Genomic DNA, 22,381 nt, shown 5'->3' on the forward strand with positions numbered 1-22,381 from the left:
AGGAGAGTAGTTAGCATCATACACACACACACGTTGACTACATACACACTCACACACATACAAACACACACACAGTCCACGTGCTTCTGTGTGTGTGTGTGTGTGTGTGTGTGTGTGTGTGTGTCTCTCATTAGGGAACCGTGCGGGCGGCTTCAAAGACCTGTTGCAGGGCCAGTAGAAAGATGTCCCCTACAATGGCGTCCTTGTTGCATAACAGACACTCTGCTCCCCGAGGTGGTCTGACGGGAACAGGGAGCCTGAACACACACACACACACACACACACACACACACACACACACAGCTCCCCGAGGTGGTCTGACGGGAACAGGGAGCCTGAACACACACACACACACACACACGGTTATGGACAGGGACTCAGCAGGAGAGAAGGGCCCCAGTCAGGGCCCTAGGAGTGCTGGGGCTCAGTATGAGAGGGTTAGGACCGGAGGACAATGTGATTCATAGAGCAGACGGACGGACCACAGCAGGAGTCAAGTACACGTGTGGACTACTAGTACTATTCTAGACTGGATAGGATTTTGTCATTCCTGTGACAGGGCAGTAGAGCATGATTCTCTCATTACACAGTCTGCTCAGGGAGAATCACCACTGACTCATTACACAGTCTGCTCAGGGAGAATCACCCCTGTCTCATTACACAGTCTGCTCAGGGAGAATCACCACTGAGTCATTACACAGTCTGCTCAGGGAGAATCACCACTGTCTCATTACACAGTCTGCTCAGGGAGAATCACCACTGACTCATTACACAGTCTGCTCAGGGAGAATCACCACTGAGTCATTACACAGTCTGCTCAGGGAGAATCACCCCTGAGTCATTACACAGTCTGCTCAGGGAGAATCACCACTGACTCATTACACAGTCTGCTCAGGGAGAATCACCACTGAGTCATTACACAGTCTGCTCAGGGAGAATCACCACTGACTCATTACACAGTCTGCTCAGGGAGAATCACCACTGAGTCATTACACAGTCTGCTCAGGGAGAATCACCACTGACTCATTACACAGTCTGCTCAGGGAGAATCACCACTGAGTCATTACACAGTCTGCTCAGGGAGAATCACCACTGACTCATTACACAGTCTGCTCAGGGAGAATCACCACTGACTCATTACACAGTCTGCTCAGGGGGAATCACCACTGTCTCATTACACAGTCTGCTCAGGGAGAATCACCACTGAGTCATTACACAGTCTGCTCAGGGAGAATCACCACTGTCTCATTACACAGTCTGCTCAGGGAGAATCACCCCTGTCTCATTACACAGTCTGCTCAGGGAGAATCACCACTGACTCATTACACAGTCTGCTCAGGGAGAATCACCACTGAGTCATTACACAGTCTGCTCAGGGAGAATCACCACTGTCTCATTACACAGTCTGCTCAGGGAGAATCACCCCTGTCTCATTACACAGTCTGCTCAGGGAGAATCACCACTGACTCATTACACAGTCTGCTCAGGGGGAATCACCACTGACTCATTACACAGTCTGCTCAGGGAGAATCACCACTGTCTCATTACACAGTCTGCTCAGGGAGAATCACCACTGAGTCATTACACAGTCTGCTCAGGGAGAATCACCACTGTCTCATTACACAGTCTGCTCAGGGAGAATCACCACTGTCTCATTACACAGTCTGCTCAGGGGGAATCACCACTGTCTCATTACACAGTCTGCTCAGGGAGAATCACCACTGTCTCATTACACAGTCTGCTCAGGGGGAATCACCACTGTCTCATTACACAGTCTGCTCAGGGAGAATCACCACTGTCTCATTACACAGTCTGCTCAGGGAGAATCACCACTGACTCATTACACAGTCTGCTCAGGGGGAATCACCACTGCTACTCATTACACAGTCTGCTCAGGGAGAATCACCACTGTCTCATTACACAGTCTGCTCAGGGAGAATCACCACTGTCTCATTACACAGTCTGCTCAGGGAGAATCACCACTGTCTCATTACACAGTCTGCTCAGGGAGAATCACCATTGAGTCATTACACAGTCTGCTCAGGGAGAATCACCACTGTCTCATTACACAGTCTGCTCAGGGAGAATCACCATTGAGTCATTACACAGTCTGCTCAGGGAGAATCACCACTGAGTCATTACACAGTCTGCTCAGGGAGAATCACCACTGTCTCATTACACAGTCTGCTCAGGGGGAATCACCACTGAGTCATTACACAGTCTGCTCAGGGAGAATCACCACTGTCTCATTACACAGTCTGCTCAGGGAGAATCACCCCTGTCTCATTACACAGTCTGCTCAGGGAGAATCACCACTGTCTCATTACACAGTCTGCTCAGGGAGAATCACCACTGAGTCATTACACAGTCTGCTCAGGGAGAATCACCACTGACTCATTACACAGTCTGCTCAGGGAGAATCACCACTGACTCATTACACAGTCTGCTCAGGGGGAATCACCACTGTCTCATTACACAGTCTGCTCAGGGAGAATCACCACTGTCTCATTACACAGTCTGCTCAGGGAGAATCACCACTGACTCATTACACAGTCTGCTCAGGGGGAATCACCACTGCTACTCATTACACAGTCTGCTCAGGGAGAATCACCATTGAGTCATTACACAGTCTGCTCAGGGAGAATCACCACTGTCTCATTACACAGTCTGCTCAGGGAGAATCACCATTGAGTCATTACACAGTCTGCTCAGGGAGAATCACCACTGTCTCATTACACAGTCTGCTCAGGGAGAATCACCACTGTCTCATTACACAGTCTGCTCAGGGAGAATCACCATTGAGTCATTACACAGTCTGCTCAGGGAGAATCACCACTGAGTCATTACACAGTCTGCTCAGGGAGAATCACCACTGTCTCATTACACAGTCTGCTCAGGGAGAATCACCCCTGTCTCATTACACAGTCTGCTCAGGGAGAATCACCACTGACTCATTACACAGTCTGCTCAGGGAGAATCACCACTGAGTCATTACACAGTCTGCTCAGGGAGAATCACCACTGAGTCATTACACAGTCTGCTCAGGGGGAATCACCACTGACTCATTACACAGTCTGCTCATGGAGAATCACCACTGACTCATTACACAGTCTGCTCAGGGAGAATCACCACTGACTCATTACACAGTCTGCTCAGGGAGAATCACCACTGAGTCATTACACAGTCTGCTCAGGAGAAATCACCACTGAGTCATTACACAGTCTGCTCAGGGAGAATCACCACTGAGTCATTACACAGTCTGCTCAGGGAGAATCACCACTGAGTCATTACACAGTCTGCTCAGGGAGAATCACCACTGACTCATTACACAGTCTGCTCAGGGAGAATCACCACTGAGTCATTACACAGTCTGCTCAGGGAGAATCACCACTGAGTCATTACACAGTCTGCTCAGGGGGAATCACCACTGAGTCATTACACAGTCTGCTCAGGGAGAATCACCACTGACTCATTACACAGTCTGCTCAGGGAGAATCACCACTGACTCATTACACAGTCTGCTCAGGGGGAATCACCACTGTCTCATTACACAGTCTGCTCAGGGAGAATCACCACTGAGTCATTACACAGTCTGCTCAGGGAGAATCACCACTGAGTCATTACACAGTCTGCTCAGGGAGAATCACCCCTGTCTCATTACACAGTCTGCTCAGGGAGAATCACCACTGACTCATTACACAGTCTGCTCAGGGAGAATCACCACTGAGTCATTACACAGTCTGCTCAGGGAGAATCACCACTGAGTCATTACACAGTCTGCTCAGGGGGAATCACCACTGACTCATTACACAGTCTGCTCATGGAGAATCACCACTGACTCATTACACAGTCTGCTCAGGGAGAATCACCACTGACTCATTACACAGTCTGCTCAGGGAGAATCACCACTGAGTCATTACACAGTCTGCTCAGGGGGAATCACCACTGAGTCATTACACAGTCTGCTCAGGGAGAATCACCACTGAGTCATTACACAGTCTGCTCAGGGGGAATCACCACTGAGTCATTACACAGTCTGCTCAGGGAGAATCACCACTGAGTCATTACACAGTCTGCTCAGGGAGAATCACCCCTGTCTCATTACACAGTCTGCTCAGGGAGAATCACCACTGAGTCATTACACAGTCTGCTCATGGAGAATCACCACTGAGTCATTACACAGTCTGCTCAGGGGGAATCACCACTGAGTCATTACACAGTCTGCTCATGGAGAATCACCACTGACTCATTACACAGTCTGCTCAGGGAGAATCACCACTGAGTCATTACACAGTCTGCTCATGGAGAATCACCACTGAGTCATTACACAGTCTGCTCAGGGGGAATCACCACTGTCTCATTACACAGTCTGCTCAGGGAGAATCACCACTGACTCATTACACAGTCTGCTCAGGGAGAATCACCACTGAGTCATTACACAGTCTGCTCAGGGAGAATCACCACTGACTCATTACACAGTCTGCTCATGGAGAATCACCACTGACTCATTACACAGTCTGCTCAGGGAGAATCACCACTGACTCATTACACAGTCTGCTCAGGGAGAATCACCACTGAGTCATTACACAGTCTGCTCAGGGAGAATCACCACTGACTCATTACAGTCTGCTCAGGGAGAATCACCACTGAGTCATTACACGGTCTGCTCAGGGGGAATCACCCCTGACTCATTACACAGTCTGCTCAGGGAGAATCACCACTGAGTCATTACACAGTCTGCTCAGGGAGAATCACCACTGTCTCATTACACAGTCTGCTCAGGGAGAATCACCACTGACTCATTACACAGTCTGCTCAGGGAGAATCACCACTGAGTCATTACACAGTCTGCTCAGGGAGAATCACCACTGTCTCATTACACAGTCTGCTCAGGGGGAATCACCACTGACTCATTACACAGTCTGCTCAGGGAGAATCACCACTGCTACTCATCTGTACATGATAAAGCAGTGATAAGCTAATAAGATAATGAAGGCCTGTTCTGCTAATGATAAAGAGAAGATGAACCAGACAACGTTATCAGGTAGAATATCAGAGCCACACACCCACCACGTTAGCAGGTAGCATATCAGAGCCACACACCCACATCGTTAGCAGGTATCCAGAGCCACACACCCACCACGTTAGCAGGTATCCAGAGCCACACACCCACATCGTTAGCAGGTATCCAGAGCCACACACCCACCACGTTAGCAGGTATCCAGAGCCACACACCCACATCGTTAGCAGGTATCCAGAGCCACACACCCACATCGTTAGCAGGTCTCCAGAGCCACACACCCACATCGTTAGCAGGTCTCCAGAGCCACACACCCACCACGTTAGCAGGTAGCATATCAGAGCCACACACCCACCACGTTAGCAGGTATCCAGAGCCACACACCCACATCGTTAGCAGGTATCCAGAGCCACACACCCACATCGTTAGCAGGTATCCAGAGCCACACACCCACCACGTTATCAGGTCTCCAGAGCCACACACCCACCACGTTAGCAGGTATCCAGAGCCACACACCCACATCGTTAGCAGGTCTCCAGAGCCACACACCCACATCGTTAGCAGGTATCCAGAGCCACACACCCACCACGTTAGCAGGTATCCAGAGCCACACACCCACATCGTTAGCAGGTATCCAGAGCCACACACCCACCACGTTAGCAGGTATCCAGAGCCACACACCCACCACATTAGCAGGTCTCCAGAGCCACACACCCACATCGTTAGCAGGTCTCCAGAGCCACACACCCACCACGTTAGCAGGTATCCAGAGCCACACACCCACATCGTTAGCAGGTATCCAGAGCCACACACCCACATCGTTAGCAGGTATCCAGAGCCACACACCCACCACGTTAGCAGGTATCCAGAGCCACACACCCACCACATTAGCAGGTCTCCAGAGCCACACACCCACCACGTTATCAGGTCTCCAGAGCCACACACCCACATCGTTAGCAGGTCTCCAGAGCCACACACCCACCACGTTAGCAGGGAGCATATCAGAGCCACACACCCACCACGTTAGCAGGTATCCAGAGCCACACACCCACATCGTTAGCAGGTCTCCAGAGCCACACACCCACCACGTTAGCAGGTAGCATATCAGAGCCACACACCCACCACGTTAGCAGGTAGCATATCAGAGCCACACACCCACCACGTTATCAGGTATCCAGAGCCACACACCCACCACATTAGCAGGTCTCCAGAGCCACACACCCACATCGTTAGCAGGTCTCCAGAGCCACACACCCACCACGTTAGCAGGTAGCATATCAGAGCCACACACCCACCACGTTAGCAGGTATCCAGAGCCACACACCCACATCGTTAGCAGGTATCCAGAGCCACACACCCACCACGTTAGCAGGTATCCAGAGCCACACACCCACATCGTTAGCAGGTATCCAGAGCCACACACCCACATCGTTAGCAGGTATCCAGAGCCACACACCCACATCGTTAGCAGGTCTCCAGAGCCACACACCCACCACGTTAGCAGGTAGCATATCAGAGCCACACACCCACCACGTTAGCAGGTAGCATATCAGAGCCACACACCCACCACGTTAGCAGGTAGCATATCAGAGCCACACACCCACCACGTTAGCAGGTATCCAGAGCCACACACCCACCACGTTAGCAGGTATCCAGAGCCACACACCCACATCGTTAGCAGGTATCCAGAGCCACACACCCACATCGTTAGCAGGTATCCAGAGCCACACACCCACATCGTTAGCAGGTATCCAGAGCCACACACCCACCACGTTAGCAGGTATCCAGAGCCACACACCCACCACGTTATCAGGTATCCAGAGCCACACACCCACCACGTTAGCAGGTATCCAGAGCCACACACCCACCACGTTAGCAGGTATCCAGAGCCACACACCCACCACGTTAGCAGGTATCCAGAGCCACACACCCACATCGTTAGCAGGTATCCAGAGCCACACACCCACCACGTTAGCAGGTATCCAGAGCCACACACCCACCATGTTATCAGGTATCCAGAGCCACACACCCACCACGTTAGCGGGTATCCAGAGCCACACACCCACCACGTTAGCAGGTATCCAGAGCCACACACCCACCACGTTAGCAGGTATCCAGAGCCACACACCCACCACGTTAGCAGGTATCCAGAGGTTATTACATTAGAGGAGAAGCCAGACACACCTCACATAGCCTCTGGATAGGATCATCACCACGACAACAGAGCAGGTTAATGTGATCACCACGACAACACAGTAGATTAACCTCATCACCATGACAACAGAGTAGGTCAGGGTTCAAAGCAGGGAGGAAGGGTCAACCTTAATTAAGTGAATTGAGTTAGCCTAAGTGAAATTTAATTAACGTTAAAAACAGAGCCAGCTAGCCAGTTGGAGCATCACCAGCATCATCAGTGTTGGGAAACTGTTGTTGTTTCTGACTGTATTGGACTGCAGAGACATCTTTAAAAAAGGTGCGATCTGGGAATCTGATCAATTCAAATCACCATTCAAAACTTTACCAGCCTCTTCAACTCAAGTTGTGCCCAAGTGAGAAGTCAAACTGTATGCAAACTCATTCATGAGATAAAACGCTGCGGTTGAAAACAGAGAGCAGCGCTATCAAATCTTCACTGAACTCTCAGCGAGTACGTACACTAACTCATGGTCACTGCTTGTTCTGAATATGAACAGATAGTTTTGTCTTTACCCAATACATCCTGTTTTTTGTTTGTTTTTTTTATGAGCAGCTTCACTGTTCTTCCTGGTATTCCCTGTATGACATCATTATTTGGATAATAGTGTTTGTTCCAGCAATGCCTGGGTGACGTTCTTCAGTTACAGTAGTTAGGCATAGTGTAGTATGACAGCACTGAACCGTTGTTACAGGAAAGACACTTTAAAAAGGAAAGACGCCCCAAACTAGCGGTCGCAACCCCCGATTTGAAAACGGGTGTCGCAAGAGAAACCGAAATAAAATACCAAAAATGGTGCTTGGTTCATAGAACCGGGGTTACGTTAGTGACCTCCAGTAGCCTCTAGATGCGGTTGTAATAAACAAGAGCGGTTTCTGTTTTCTTCCTACAAGTGTGGCTTTATCTTTTGAACAGTTCAAGCTACAAAATAATATGACCCCATGACTGACAGATTAGACTCTACAACGCCCTGAAGCCGCGCAGGACTCATTAGAACAGAGTGGAATAGACCAGGCACTAAATCAAACTGGGGAAAAGATCATCACTGATGTTATTTTCTACACAGAAGTTCATACAACATCATTGCCTGATGATCTGCTGAGCTTCCCAATACCTTTCTGATGCATTTCAGTCCCTTCAAACCATCCTAGGCCTGTATACCGGGGTATTAGGAGAAAGTCACGGGATGTTTTTTTTCCAATACCTTCAATATCATCAAAACTATTTTTTTTTTTTTTTTAAGTTTTACAATACATTTGAATAGTTGTAGTTACTTTAAGTTAATACCTGCAGGCAACTTGTGAAATACGTTAGGAGATCAAAACAGATTGCGTTGTTCACTTCACCTGTCACATTACCAAGCTTACCATAGTCCCCCAGAACAGTTGAGCCAGTCACGTGTTTGTTTTGTAAATAGCTCAACGGGAGAAAGCGGGAGCTGGTGAGTCCATAGCGTTCTATATCTAATCGGGCGAATCTCTGTTGTGCAGCGCACATGAGGTGATGAAGTTACAATTGTATGCAATTCACTACTAAATGTTGGCCATCAGATATCTTATAAATGGCTTTTCTGCCAGAAGTGAAAGAGCTCTGGGTGAGTTCTGTACAGCTGCCATTTTCCCCCCCTGTGCTTTCTACTAGCTTTTCCATTCCTCCACGGTTCTTCTCCGTGTACACATGCTGCTCTCGCTTCATAAAAGCATGCATCACAACTTTGATAATTTGCACGGTAGCTACGTTCGTGTAACTTTGTGAGCTGGATTTGCCCGTCTTTGCAATTTTAGCATTTAGCTAACAGCGTCTATGTGATTTCGTTATTAGTTTGTGCTAATTTTGTTAGCGTTCTGGTAACGTTTTTTGCGTTTTAGCGCCCCCTTGTGTGCCAATGCCGGTAATACCGTAAATCCCAGAATGAGAGAAGGACAGTACGACAATATGAAAATCTGGATACCGCCCAAGCCTAAACCATGTTTTCTTCAGATTTAAATACTGTCAAAAGTACTGTCAGACTGATTAGTAATAGACTTCCATAGCCCCAATTAAAAAAGTAAACATTGGCCGTTGAATACATAACTTTATTTATATGGTGGGGTCGCAACGTTTTTATTTTATATCAAAATGGGGTCGCGGGCCAAAAGGTTAGGGAACCCCTGCCTTACAGGAAAGACACCTTACAGGAAAGACACCTTACAGGAAAGACACCTTACAGGAAAGACACCTAACAGGAAAGACACCTAACAGGAAAGTCACCTTACAGGAAAGACACCTAACAGGAAAGACACCTAACAGGAAAGACACCTTACAGGAAAGACACCTTACAGGAAAGACACCTTACAGGAAAGACACCTTACAGGAAAGACACCTTACAGGAAAGACACCTAACAGGAAAGACACCTTACAGGAAAGACACCTAACAGGAAAGACACCTTACAGGAAAGACACCTTACAGGAAAGACACCTTACAGGAAAGACACCTAACAGGAAAGACACCTTACAGGAAAGACACCTTACAGGAAAGACACCTTACAGGAAAGACACCTTACAGGAAAGACACCTTACAGGAAAGACACCTTACAGGAAAGACACCTTACAGGAAAGACACCTTACAGGAAAGACACCTTACAGGAAAGTCACCTTACAGGAAAGTCACCTAACAGGAAAGACATCTTACAGGAAAGACACTTTAAATAGAAAGAAGCTGTACTTAACTACCAACAACAGTCAGTCAGCAGAAACCAAACATGTTTGTTGTCATAGTTTTGGTTCATTTTTTTATTGATTTGCTTTGCTCTGCTCTCCTGGCGCAGCCTGTTATAACCAACTAAGGGTTCCTCAAAACAACCTGCCGCGTCTCAAATAGCCTCCTATTCCCTATTTAGTGAACTGCTTTTAAACAAGACCCATAAGGCTCTGATCAGAAGTAGTGTACTACAGCGCCTTCAGAAAGTGTTCACATCCCTTCACTTCCACATTTTGTTGTTACAGCCTCAAATTTGAGGCCTACACACAATACCCCATAATGTCAAAAGTGTAATTATGTTTTTAGACATTTTTTGAAATTAATAAAAAAATGAAAAGCTGAAATGTCTTGAGGCAATAAGTATTCAACCCCTGTGTTATGGCAAGCCTAAATAAGTCCAGGAGTAAAAATGTGCTTAACGAGTCACATAGTAAGTTGCGTGGACTCACTCTGTATGCAATAACAGTGTTTAATATGATTTTTGAATGACTACCTCATCTACGTACCCCACACATACAGATAATTGTAAAAAAAAAGGTCCATCAGTCGAGCACTGAATTTCAAACACAGATTCAACCACACTGACCAGGGAGGTTTTCCAATGGCTCGCAAAGATGGGCACCTATTGGTAGATGGGTAAAAATAAACAAAGCAGATATTGAATATTCCTTTGAGCACGGTGAAGTTATTAATTACACTTTGGAAGGTGTATCAACACACCCACTCAAGAAGAAAGCCTGTACAGAATAAAAATATTTAAAAACAGGCATCCTGTTTCCAATAAGACTCTAAAGTAAATAAATAATGTGGCAAAGAAATTAACTTTTTGTCCTGAATACAAAGCGTTATGTTTGGGCCAAATCCAACACAACACATCACTGAGTACCACTCTTCATATTTTCAAGCATGGTGGTGGCTGCGTCATGTTATGGGTATGCTTGTCATCGGCAAAGACTAAGGAGTTTTTTTTATGATAAAAATAAACGGAATACAGCTATAAGCACAGGCAAAATCCTAGATGAAAACCGGGTTCAGACTGCTTTCCAACAGACTGGCAGACAAAAATCACCTTTCAGCAGGACAATAACCTAAAACACAAGGCCAAATATACACTGGAGTTGCTTACCAAGACGACATTGAATGTTCCTGAGTGGCCTAGGTAGTTTACTTAAAAATCGGCTTGCAAATTGATCAACAACCAACTTCACAGAGCTTGAAGAATTTTAAAAAGAATAATGTACAATACAGGTGTGCAAAGCTCTTAGAGACTTATACAGAAAGACTCACAGCTGTAATCGCTGGCAAATGTGATTCTAACATGTATTCACTCAGGGGTGTGAATACTTATGTAAATTAGATATTTCAGTATTTCATTTTCAATTAATTTGCAAAGATTTTCAAAAAAAAAAACATGTTTTCACTTTGTCATTAAGGGGGATTGTGTGTAGATGGGTGAGAGAGAAAAAAAAGTATATATTTAATGCATTTTGAATTCAGGCTGTAACAAAACAAAATGTGGAATAAGTCAAGGGGTATGAACATTTTCTGAAGGTATATAGGGAATAGTCTGCCATTAGGGATGCACACCCGGTCTCTCTGAAATGGATTTCCTGAATAAAGGAAGTGGAGTGTGGGTGTAGCCATTCACAGATGGACTCATGGGGGCATGAACTTGAGGCAGCTATAATTGAATCACATGACAACAGCGTTGTGTCTTGAGTAAGTCTGGCTGCATTAAAACAAAAATCAGGATGCATACAGCCGAGGGACTTTCCATAGACTCACACACACACACACCAGCTGTCACCTGTCAATCTACATGGGGAACGGTTTCTGATCCCTTCAGCAGGTGGCTTTAGAGCAGGGTCCAATCCTGCCGGCGGGTGGCTTGAGTAAAGAAAATAATACTGCATGTGCACCTAAGTACTGAAACTGAACGACGTCACCCAGGCATTGTTGGAACAAATATACTGAACAAAAAGATAGGGCTATCTTCTGTATACCCCCCCCCCCCTTGTCACAACACAACTGATTGGCTCATACGCATTAAGAAGGAAAAAATTCCACAAATTAACTTTTAACAAGGCACCCCTGTTAATTGAAATGAATTCCAGGTGACTACCTCATGAAGCTGGATGAGAGAATGCCAAGAGTGTGCAAAGCTGTCATCAAGGCAAAAGGTGGCTATTTGAAGAAACTCATATATGAAATATGTTTTGATTTGTTTAACATTTTTTTGGTTAAATGATTCCATATGTGTTATTTCATAGTTTTGATGTCTTCACTATTATTCTACAATGTACAAAAATTGTCAAAATAAAGCAACTCCCTTGAATGAGTAGGTGTCCAAACTTTTGACTGGTACTATAAATATATATATATATATATATATATATATATATATATATATATATATATATATATATATATATATATATATATATATATATATATATATATATATATATATATATACACACACATACATACCACGGAAACATATGATACACACTGTATATACACACAGTGTGTATCATATGTTTCAGTGTGTGTGTGTATGTATAGATATATATATATATATATATATATATATATATATATATATATATATATATATATACGCTGCTCAAAAAAATAAAGGGAACACTTAAACAACACATCCTAGATTTGAATGAAATCAACGTATTAAATACCTGAGCCTGCTCTCTTTACATAGTTGAATGTGCTGACAACAAAATCACACAAAAATTATCAATGGAAATCAAATGTATCAACCCATGGAGGTCTGGATTTGGAGTCACCCTCAAAATTAAAGTGGAAAACCACACTACAGGCTGATCCAACTTTGATGTAATGTCCTTAAAACAAGTCAAAATGAGGCTCAGTAGTGTGTGTGGCCTCCACGTGCCTGTATGACCTCCCTACAACGCCTGGGCATGCTCCTGATGAGGTGGTGGATGGTCTCCTGAGGGATCTCCTCCCAGACCTGGACTAAAGCATCCGCCAACTCCTGGACAGTCTGTGGTGCAACGTGGCGTTGGTGGATGGAGCGAGACATGTCCCCCCAGATGTGCTCAATTGGATTCAGGTCTGGGGAACGGGCGGGCCAGTCCATAGCATCAATGCCTTCCTCTTGCAGGAACTGCTGACACACTCCAGCCATATGAGGTCTAGCATCTTCTTGCATTAGGAGGAACCCAGGGCCAACCGCACCAGCATATGGTCTCACAAGGGGTCTGAGGATCTCATCTCGGTACATAATGGCAGTCAGGCTACCTCTGGCGAGCACATGGAGGGCTGTGCGGCCCCCCAAAGAAATGCCACCCCACACAATGACTGACCCACCGCCAAACCGGTCATGCTGGAGGATGTTGCAGGCAGCAGAACGTTCTCCACGGCGTCTCCAGACTCTGTCACGTCTGTCACGTGCTCAGTGTGAACCTGCTTTCATCTGTGAAGAGCACAGGGCGCCAGTGGCGAATTTGCCAATCTTGGTGTTCTCTGGCAAATGCCAAACGTCCTGCACGGTGTTGGGCTGTAAGCACAACCCCCACCTGTGGACGTCGGGCACTCATACCACCCTCATGGAGTCTGTTTCTGACCGTTTGAGCAGACACATGCACATTTGTGGCCTGCTGGAGGTCATTTTGCAGGGCTCTGGTAGTGCTCCTCCTGCTCCTCCTTGCACAAAGGCGGAGGTAGCGGTCCTGCTGCTGGGTTGTTGCCCTCCTACGGCCTCCTCCACGTCTCCTGATGTACTGGCCTGTCTCCTGGTAGCGCCTCCATGCTCTGGATACTACGCTGACAGCCACAGCAAACCTTCTTGCCACAACTCGCATTGATGTGCCATCCTGGATGAGCTGCACTACCTGAGCCACTTGTGTGGGTTGTAGACTCCGTCTCATGCTACCACTAGAGTGAAAGCACCGCCAGCATTTAAAAGTGACCAAAACATCAGCCAGGAAGCATAGGAACTGAGAAGTGGTCTGTGGTCACCACCTGCAGAACCACTTCATTATTGGGGGTGTCTTGCTAATTGCCTATAATTTCCACCTGTTGTCTATTCCATTTGCACAACAGCATGTGAAATGTATTGTCAATCAGTGTTGCTTCCTAAGTGGACAGTTTGATTTCACAGAAGTGTGATTGACTTGGAGTTATATTGTGTTGTTTAAGTGTTCTCTTAATTTTTTTGAGCAGTATATACAGTGGGGGAAAAAAGTATTTAGTCAGCCATCAATTGTGCAAGTTCTCCCACTTAAAAATATGAGAGAGGCCTGTAATTTTCATCATAGGTACACGTCAACTATGACAGACAAAATGAGAAAAAAAATCCAGAAAATCACATTGTAGGATTTTTAATAAATGTATTTGCAAATTATGGTGGAAAATAAGTATTTGGTCTCACCCTTTGTTGGCAATGACACAGGTCAAATGTTTTCTGTAAATCTTCACAAGGTTTTCACACACTGTTGCTGGTATTTTGGCCCATTCCTCCATGCAGATTTCCTCTAGAGCAGTGATGTTTTGGGGCTGTCGCTGGGCAACACGGACTTTCAACTCCCTCCAAAGATTTTCTATGGGGTTGAGATCTGGAGACTGGCCCAAAACAGCCCCAAAGCATGATATTTCCACCCCCATGCTTCACAGTAGGTATGGTGTTCTTTGGATGCAACTCAGCATTCTTTGTCCTCCAAACACGACGAGTTGAGTTTTTACCAAAAAGTTCTATTTTGGTTTCTTCTGACCATATGACATTCTCCCAATCCTCTTCTGGATCATCCAAATGCACTCTAGCAAACTTCAGACGGGCCTGGACACATCTGGCACTGCAGGATTTGAGTCCCTGGCGGCGTAGTGTGTTACTGATGGTAGGCTTTGTTACTTTGGTCCCAGCTCTCTGCAGGTCATTCACTAGGTACCCCCATGTGGTTCTGGGATTTTTGCTCACCGTTCTTGTGATCATTTTGACCCCACAGGGTGAGATCTTGCGTGGAGCCCCAGATCGAGGGAGATTATCAGTTGTCTTGTATGTCTTCCATTTCCCAATAATTGCTCCCACAGTTGATTTCTTCAAACCAAGCTGCTTACCTATTGCAGATTCAGTCTTCCCAGCCTGGTGCAGGTCTACAATTTTGTTTCTGGTGTCATTTGACAGCTCTTTGGTCTTGGCCATAGTGGAGTTTGGAGTGTGACTGTTTGAGGTTGTGGACAGGTGTCTTTTATACTGATAACAAGTTCAAACAGGTGCCATTAATACAGGTAATGAGTGGAGGACAGAGGAGCCTCTTAAAGAAAAAGTTACAGGTCTATGAGAGCCAGAAATCTTGCTTGTTTGTAGGTGACCAAATACTTATTTTCCACCATAATTAGCAAATAAATTCATTAAAAATCCTACAATGTGATTTTCTGGAGAAAAAAAATCTCAATTTGTCTGTCATAGTTGACGTGTACCTATGATGAAAATTACAGGCCTCTCTCATCTTTTTAAGTGGGAGAACTTGCACAATTGGTGGCTGACTAAATACTTATTTTCCCCACTGTGTGTGTGTGTGTGTGTGTGTGTGTGTATATATATATATATATATATATATACACACACACACACACACACACACGCATCCTATGTACACTACCGTTCAAAAGTTTGGGGTCACTTAGAAATGTCCTTGTTTTCGAAAGAAAATCAAAATGTTTGTCCATTAAAAAAGACATCAAATTGATCAGAAATACAGTGTAGACATTGTTAATGTTGTAAATGGCTATTGTAGCTGGAAACGGCTGATTTGTAATGGAATATCTACATAGGCGTACAGAGGCCCATTATCAGCAACCATCAGTCCTGTGTTCCAATGGCACGTTGTGTTTGCTAATCCAAGTTTATCATTTTAAAAGACTAATTGATCATTAGAAAACCCTTTTGCAATTATGTTAGCACAGCTGAAAACTGTTGTGCTGATTAAAGAAGCAATAAAACTGGCCCTCTTGAGACTAGTTGAGTATCTGGAGCATCAGCAATTGTGGGTTCGATTACAGGCTCAAAATGGCCAGAAACAAATAACTTTCTTCTGAAACTCGTCAGTCTATTCTTGTTCTGAGAAATGAAGGCTATTCCATGCGAGAAATTGTCAAGAAACTGAAGATCTCGTACAACGCTGTGTACAACTACATTTCCTATTAATTTTGCTATATTTCCTATTTAAACTCATTTCATATGTTTTCATGGAAAACAAGGACATTTCTAAGTGACCCCAAACTTTTGAAAGAGAGAAAGAGAGAGAGAGAGAGAGAGAGAGAGAGAGAGAGACATAAGTATTTGGGGGGGGGGGGGGGGACACACGAACTCAACATACTTTAAAATGACTCAAACCAAATCAAAATTGTGTAGAAATGATAATGGACCTACATTCATACAGTTTCTTGACTGTGTCCAGCTTGCTAATAATCACTGAAAGGAAAGCTAGTCAGTCAGGGAGCACTGAAAATTCCAAAAAACGATGGACAGAGGACTATTCTTAGCAAATTTTGACAGCGAGAAAATTGAACAAATTTTCAATGTGGTCGTCCAGACCTTGTGGAAAACCTGCTCTCTCGCTCTCTCTACCCGAGCCTTCTCTCTCTCTCTCTACCCGAGCCTTCTCTCTCTCTCTCTCTACCCGAGCCTTCTCTCTCTCTCTCTCTACCCGAGCCTTCTCTCTCTCTCTCTCTACCCGAGCCTTCTCTCTCTCTCTACCCGAGCCTTCTCTCTCTCTCTCTACCCGAGCCTTCTCTCTCTCTCTCTACCCGAGCCTTCTCTCTCTCTCTACCCGAGCCTTCTCTCTCTCTCTCTACCCGAGCCTTCTCTCTCTCTCTCTACCCGAGCCTTCTCTCTCTCTCTCTACCCGAGCCTTCTCTCTCTCTCCCTACCTGAGCCTGCTCTCTCTCTCTCTCTCCCTACCTGAGCCTGCTCTCTCTCTCTCCCTACCTGAGCCTGCTCTCTCTCTCTCCCTACCTGAGCCTGCTCTCTCTCTCTCTCTCCCTACCTGAGCCTGCTCTCTCTCTCTCCCTACCTGAGCCTGCTCTCTCTCTCCCTACCTGAGCCTGCTCTCTCTCTCCCTCCCTACCTGAGCCTGCTCTCTCTCTCCCTCCCTACCTGAGCCTGCTCTCTCTCTCCCTACCTGAGCCTGCTCTCTCTCTCCCTACCTGAGCCTGCTCTCTCTCCCTACCGAGCCTGCCTGCCTCTACCTCTGACAGGGGCCATATGGGTCAGGATCAGGTTCTCACAAAACCACAGCTCTGTTGCTTTAGTTCGCTCACACACACACACACACAGACTGCCATGCCAACCACGGAAGTGCAGCGGCTATAGAGTCCATTATTCTCCCAGAGTGCCTCAGGACGGATGATTTCTTAGGGGGTTATGTGCCCTGTGTACCAATTTCCTGGAGAGGTGTGTTTGTGTGTGTGTGTGTGTGTGTGTGTGTGTGTGTGTGTGTGTGTGTGTGTGTGTGTGTGTGTGTGTGTGTGTGTGTGTGTGAGGACGAAAGGGAGCATCTGTACAGGAGATTGGTCCCGACCACTAGGCTTGGGCGGTATACCACGGGATGGTTTTCTAATACCGTTGAATACCATTCTTTGAAGTTTTTCCCAATACATTTGAATATTTGTAGCTACTTTAAGCAACCTGCAGTTAACTTGTGCAATATATCAGGAGATAAAGCGGATCACATTCTTCACGTTATTTTACGATTTTTATGAAGCTTTTTGATTTCCTTCGCGTTTTTTTCTCAGCAAGTCTGCTCCTCCCCCATCTTCTTGGAGCAGAGCAGGCTGGCCCGTTGCCCTAGCGACTCCAGACACATGCTGCTCCAGAGCCAGTGCTGTTCTTCCTTCAGACAAGCTGCTGCTCCAGAGCCAGTGCTGTTCTTCCTTCAGACAAGCTGCTGCTCCAGAGCCAGTGCTGTTCTTCCTTCAGACAAGCTGCTGCTCCAGAGCCAGTGCTGTTCTTCCTTCAGACAAGCTGCTGCTCCAGAGCCAGTGCTGTTCTTCCTTCAGACAAGCTGCTGCTCCAGAGCCAGTGCTGTTCTTCCTTCAGACAAGCTGCTGCTCCAGAGCCAGTGCTGTTCTTCCTTCAGACAAGCTGCTGCTCCAGAGCCAGTGCTGTTCTTCCTTCAGACAAGCTGCTGCTCCAGAGCCAGTGCTGTTCTTCCTTCAGACAAGCTGCTGCTCCAGAGCCAGTGCTGTTCTTCCTTCAGACAAGCTGCTGCTTCAGAGCCAGTGCTGTTCTTCCTTCAGACAAGCTGCTGCTCCAGAGCCAGTGCTGTTCTTCCTTCAGACAAGCTGCTGCTTCAGAGCCAGTGCTGTTCTTCCTTCAGACAAGCATGCCTCAAAACTTTGTTCATTTGCTAAATGTTTCTCGTTCCAAACTCACCATAAATGACATTTGGTAGCTCCTACACACACACACACACACACACACACGTACAGTGGGGAAAAAAAGTATTTAGTCAGCCACCAATTGTGCAAGTTCTCCCACTTAAAAAGATGAGAGAGGCCTGTAATTTTCATCATAGGTACACGTCAACTATGACAGACAAAATGAGAAAAGAAAATCCAGAAAATCACATTGTAGGATTTTTAATGAATTTATTGGCAAATGATGGTGGAAAATAAGTATTTGGTCAATAACAAAAGTTTCTCAATACTTTGTTATATACCCTTTGTTGGCAATGACACAGGTCAAACGTTTTCTGTAAGTCTTCACAAGGTTTTCACACACTGTTGCTGGTATTTTGGCCCATTCCTCCATGCAGATCTCCTCTAGAGCAGTGATGTTTTGGGGCTGTCGCTGGGCAACACAGACTTTCAACTCCCTCCAAAGATTTTCTATGGGGTTGAGATCTGGAGACTGGCTAGGCCACTCCAGGACCTTGAAATGCTTCTTACGAAGCCACTCCTTCGTTGCCCGGGCGGTGTGTTTGGGATCATTGTCATGCTGAAAGACCCAGCCACGTTTCATCTTCAATGCCCTTGCTGATGGAAGGAGGTTTTCACTCAAAATCTCACGATACATGGCCCCATTCATTCTTTCCTTTACACGGATCAGTCGTCCTGGTCCCTTTGCAGAAAAACAGCCCCAAAGCATGATGTTTCCACCCCCATGCTTCACAGTAGGTATGGTGTTCTTTGGATGCAACTCAGCATTCTTTGTCCTCCAAACATGACGAGTTGAGTTTTTACCAAAAAGTTATATTTTGGTTTCATCTGACCATATGACATTCTCCCAATCCTCTTCTGGATCATCCAAATGCACTTCAGACGGGCCTGGACATGTACTGGCTTAAGCAGGGGGACACGTCTGGCACTGCAGGATTTGAGTCCCTGGCGGCGTAGTGTGTTACTGATGGTAGGCTTTGTTACTTTGGTCCCAGCTCTCTGCAGGTCATTCACTAGGTCCCCCCGTGTGGTTCTGGGATTTTTGCTCACCGTTCTTGTGATCATTTTGACCCCACGGGGTGAGATCTTGCGTGGAGCCCCAGATCGAGGGAGATTATCAGTGGTCTTGTATGTCTTCCATTTCCTAAAAATTGCTCCCACAGTTGATTTCTTCAAACCAAGCTGCTTACCTATTGCAGATTCAGTCTTCCCAGCCTTGTGCAGGTCTACAATTTTGTTTTTGGTGTCCTTTGACAGCTCTTTGGTCTTGGCCATTGTGGAGTTTGGAGTGTGACTGTTTGAGGTTGTGGACAGGTGTATTTTATACTGATAACAAGTTCAAACAGGTGCCATTAATACAGGTAACGAGTGGAGGACAGAGGAGCCTCTTAAAGAAGAAGTTACAGGTCTGTGAGAGCCAGAAATCTTGATTGTTTGTAGGTGACCAAATACTTATTTTCCACCATAATTTGCAAATAAATTCATTAAAAATCCTACAATGGGATTTTCTGGAAAAAAAATTCTCAATTTGTCTGTCATAGTTGACGTGTACCTATGATGAAAAGTACAGGCCTCTCTCATCTTTTTAAGTGGGAGAACTTGCACAATTGGTGGCTGACTAAATACTTTTTTCCCCCACTGTATATATACACATACAGTGGGGAGAACAAGTATTTGATACACTGCCGATTTTGCAGGTTTTCCTACTTACAAAGCATGTAGAGGTCTGTAATTTTTATCATAGGTACACTTCAACTGTGAGAGACGGAATCTAAAACAAAAATCCAGAAAATCACATAGTATGATTTGTAAGTAATTAATTTGCATTTTATTGCATGACATAAGTATTTGATACATCAGAAAAGCAGAACTTAATATTTGGTACAGAAACCTTTGTTTGCAATTACAGAGATCATACGTTTCCTGTAGGTCTTGACCAGGTTTGCACACACTGCAGCAGGGATTTTGGCCACTCCAGGACCTTGAGATGCTTCTTACGGAGCCACTCCTTAGTTGCCCTGGCTGTGTGTTTTGGGTCGTTGTCATGCTGGAAGACCCAGCCACGACCCATCTTCAATGCTCTTACTGAGGGAAGGAGGTTGTTGGCCAAGATCTCGCGATACATGGCCCCATCCATCCTCCCCTCAATACGGTGCAGTCGTCCTGTCCCCTTTGCAGAAAAGCATCCCCAAAGAATGATGTTTCCACCTACATGCTTCACGGTTGGGATGGTGTTCTTGGGGTTGTACTCGTCCTTCTTCTTCCTCCAAACACGGCGAGTGGAGTTTAGACCAAAAGGCTCTATTTTTGTCTCATCAGACCACATTACCTTCTCCCATTCCTCCTCTGGATCATCCAGATGGTCATTGGCAAACTTCAGATGGGCCTGGACATGCACTGGCTTGAGCAGGGGGACCTTGCGTGCGCTGCAGGATTTTAATCTAACAGGTCTGTGAGAGCCGGAATTCTTATTGGTTGGTAGGTGATCAAATACTTATGTCATGCAATAAAATGCAAATTAATTACTTAAAAATCATACAATGTGATTTTCGGGATTTTTATTTTAGATTCCATCTCTCACAGTTGAAGTGTACCTATGATAAAAATTACAGACCTCTACATGCTTTGTAAGTAGGAAAACCTGCAAAATCGGCAGTGTATCAAATACTTGTTCTCCCCACTGTATGTATGTATGTATGTATACACATATATATACACACACACACACACACACACACACACACACACACATATCTATACACACACACACACGTATACATACATACACACACACACACACACATACATATATACATACACACAGTGAGGGAAAAAAGTATTTGATTCCCTGCTGATTTTGTACGTTTACCCACTGACAAAGAAATGATCAGTCTATAATTTTAATGGTAGATTTATTTGAACAGTGAGAGACAGAATAACAACAAAGAAATCAAGAAAAACACATGTCAATAATGTTATAAATTGATTTGCATTTTAATGAGGGAAATAAGTATTTGACCCCCTCTCAAATCAGAAAGATTTCTGGCTCCCAGGTGTCTTTTATACAGGTAACGAGCTGAGATTAGGAGCACACTCTTAAAGGGAGTGCTCCTAATCTCAGCTTGTTACCTGTATAAAAGACACCTGTCCACAGAAGCAATCAATCAATCAGATTCCAAACTCTCCACCATGGCCAAGACCAAAGAGCTCTCCAAGGATGTCAGGGACAAGATTGTAGACTTACACAAGATGGAATGGGCTACAAAACCATCGCCAAACAGCTTGGTGAGAAGGTGACAACAGTTGGTGCAATTATTCGCAAATGGAAGAAACACAAAAGAACTGTCAATCTCCCTCGGCCTGGGGCTCCATGCAAGATCTCACCTTGTGGAGTTGCAATGATCATGAGAACGGCGAGGAATCAGCCCAGAACTACACGGGAGGATCTTGTCAATGATCTTAAGGCAGCTGGGACCATAGTCACCAAGAAAACAATTGGTAACACACTACGCCGTGAAGGACTGAAATCCTGCAGCGCCCGCAAGGTCTCCCTGCTCAAGAAAGCACATATACAGGGTCGTGGATGGGTATTCCAGCATGACAATGACCCAAAACACACGGCCAAGGCAACAAAGGAGTGGCTCAAGAAGAAGCACATTAAGGTCCTGGAGTGGCCTAGCCAGTCTCCAGACCTTAATCCCATAGAAAATCTGTGGAGGGAGCTGAAGGTTAGAGTTGCCAAACGTCAGCCTCGAAACCTTAATGACTTGGAGAAGATCTGCAAAGAGGAGTGGAACAAAATCCCTCCTGAGATGTGTGCAAACCTGGTGTGTGTGTATATGTACAGCGAGGGGAAAAAGTATTTGATCCCCTGCTGATTTTGTACGTTTGCCCACTGACAAAGACATGATCAGTCTACAATTTTAATTGTAGGTTTATTTGAACAGTGAGAGACAGAATAACAACAAAAAGATCCAGAAAAACACATGTCAACATTTTTATAAATTGATTT

At 45.6% G+C, this 22,381-nt stretch overlaps 1 protein-coding gene across 1 annotated transcript in view; it reads right to left on the minus strand.

Annotated features, from left to right (window-relative positions):
* The window catches only part of LOC311144949 (BMP-2-inducible protein kinase-like), a 65,295-nt gene that overhangs the window by 14,736 nt on the left and 28,178 nt on the right, over nucleotides 1-22,381 (minus strand). The window lies entirely within an intron of this gene.

The sequence above is a fragment of the Coregonus lavaretus genome, assembly GCF_964263955.1.
Source record: "Coregonus lavaretus genome assembly, chromosome: 17".
Classification (NCBI taxonomy): domain Eukaryota; kingdom Metazoa; phylum Chordata; class Actinopteri; order Salmoniformes; family Salmonidae; genus Coregonus; species Coregonus lavaretus.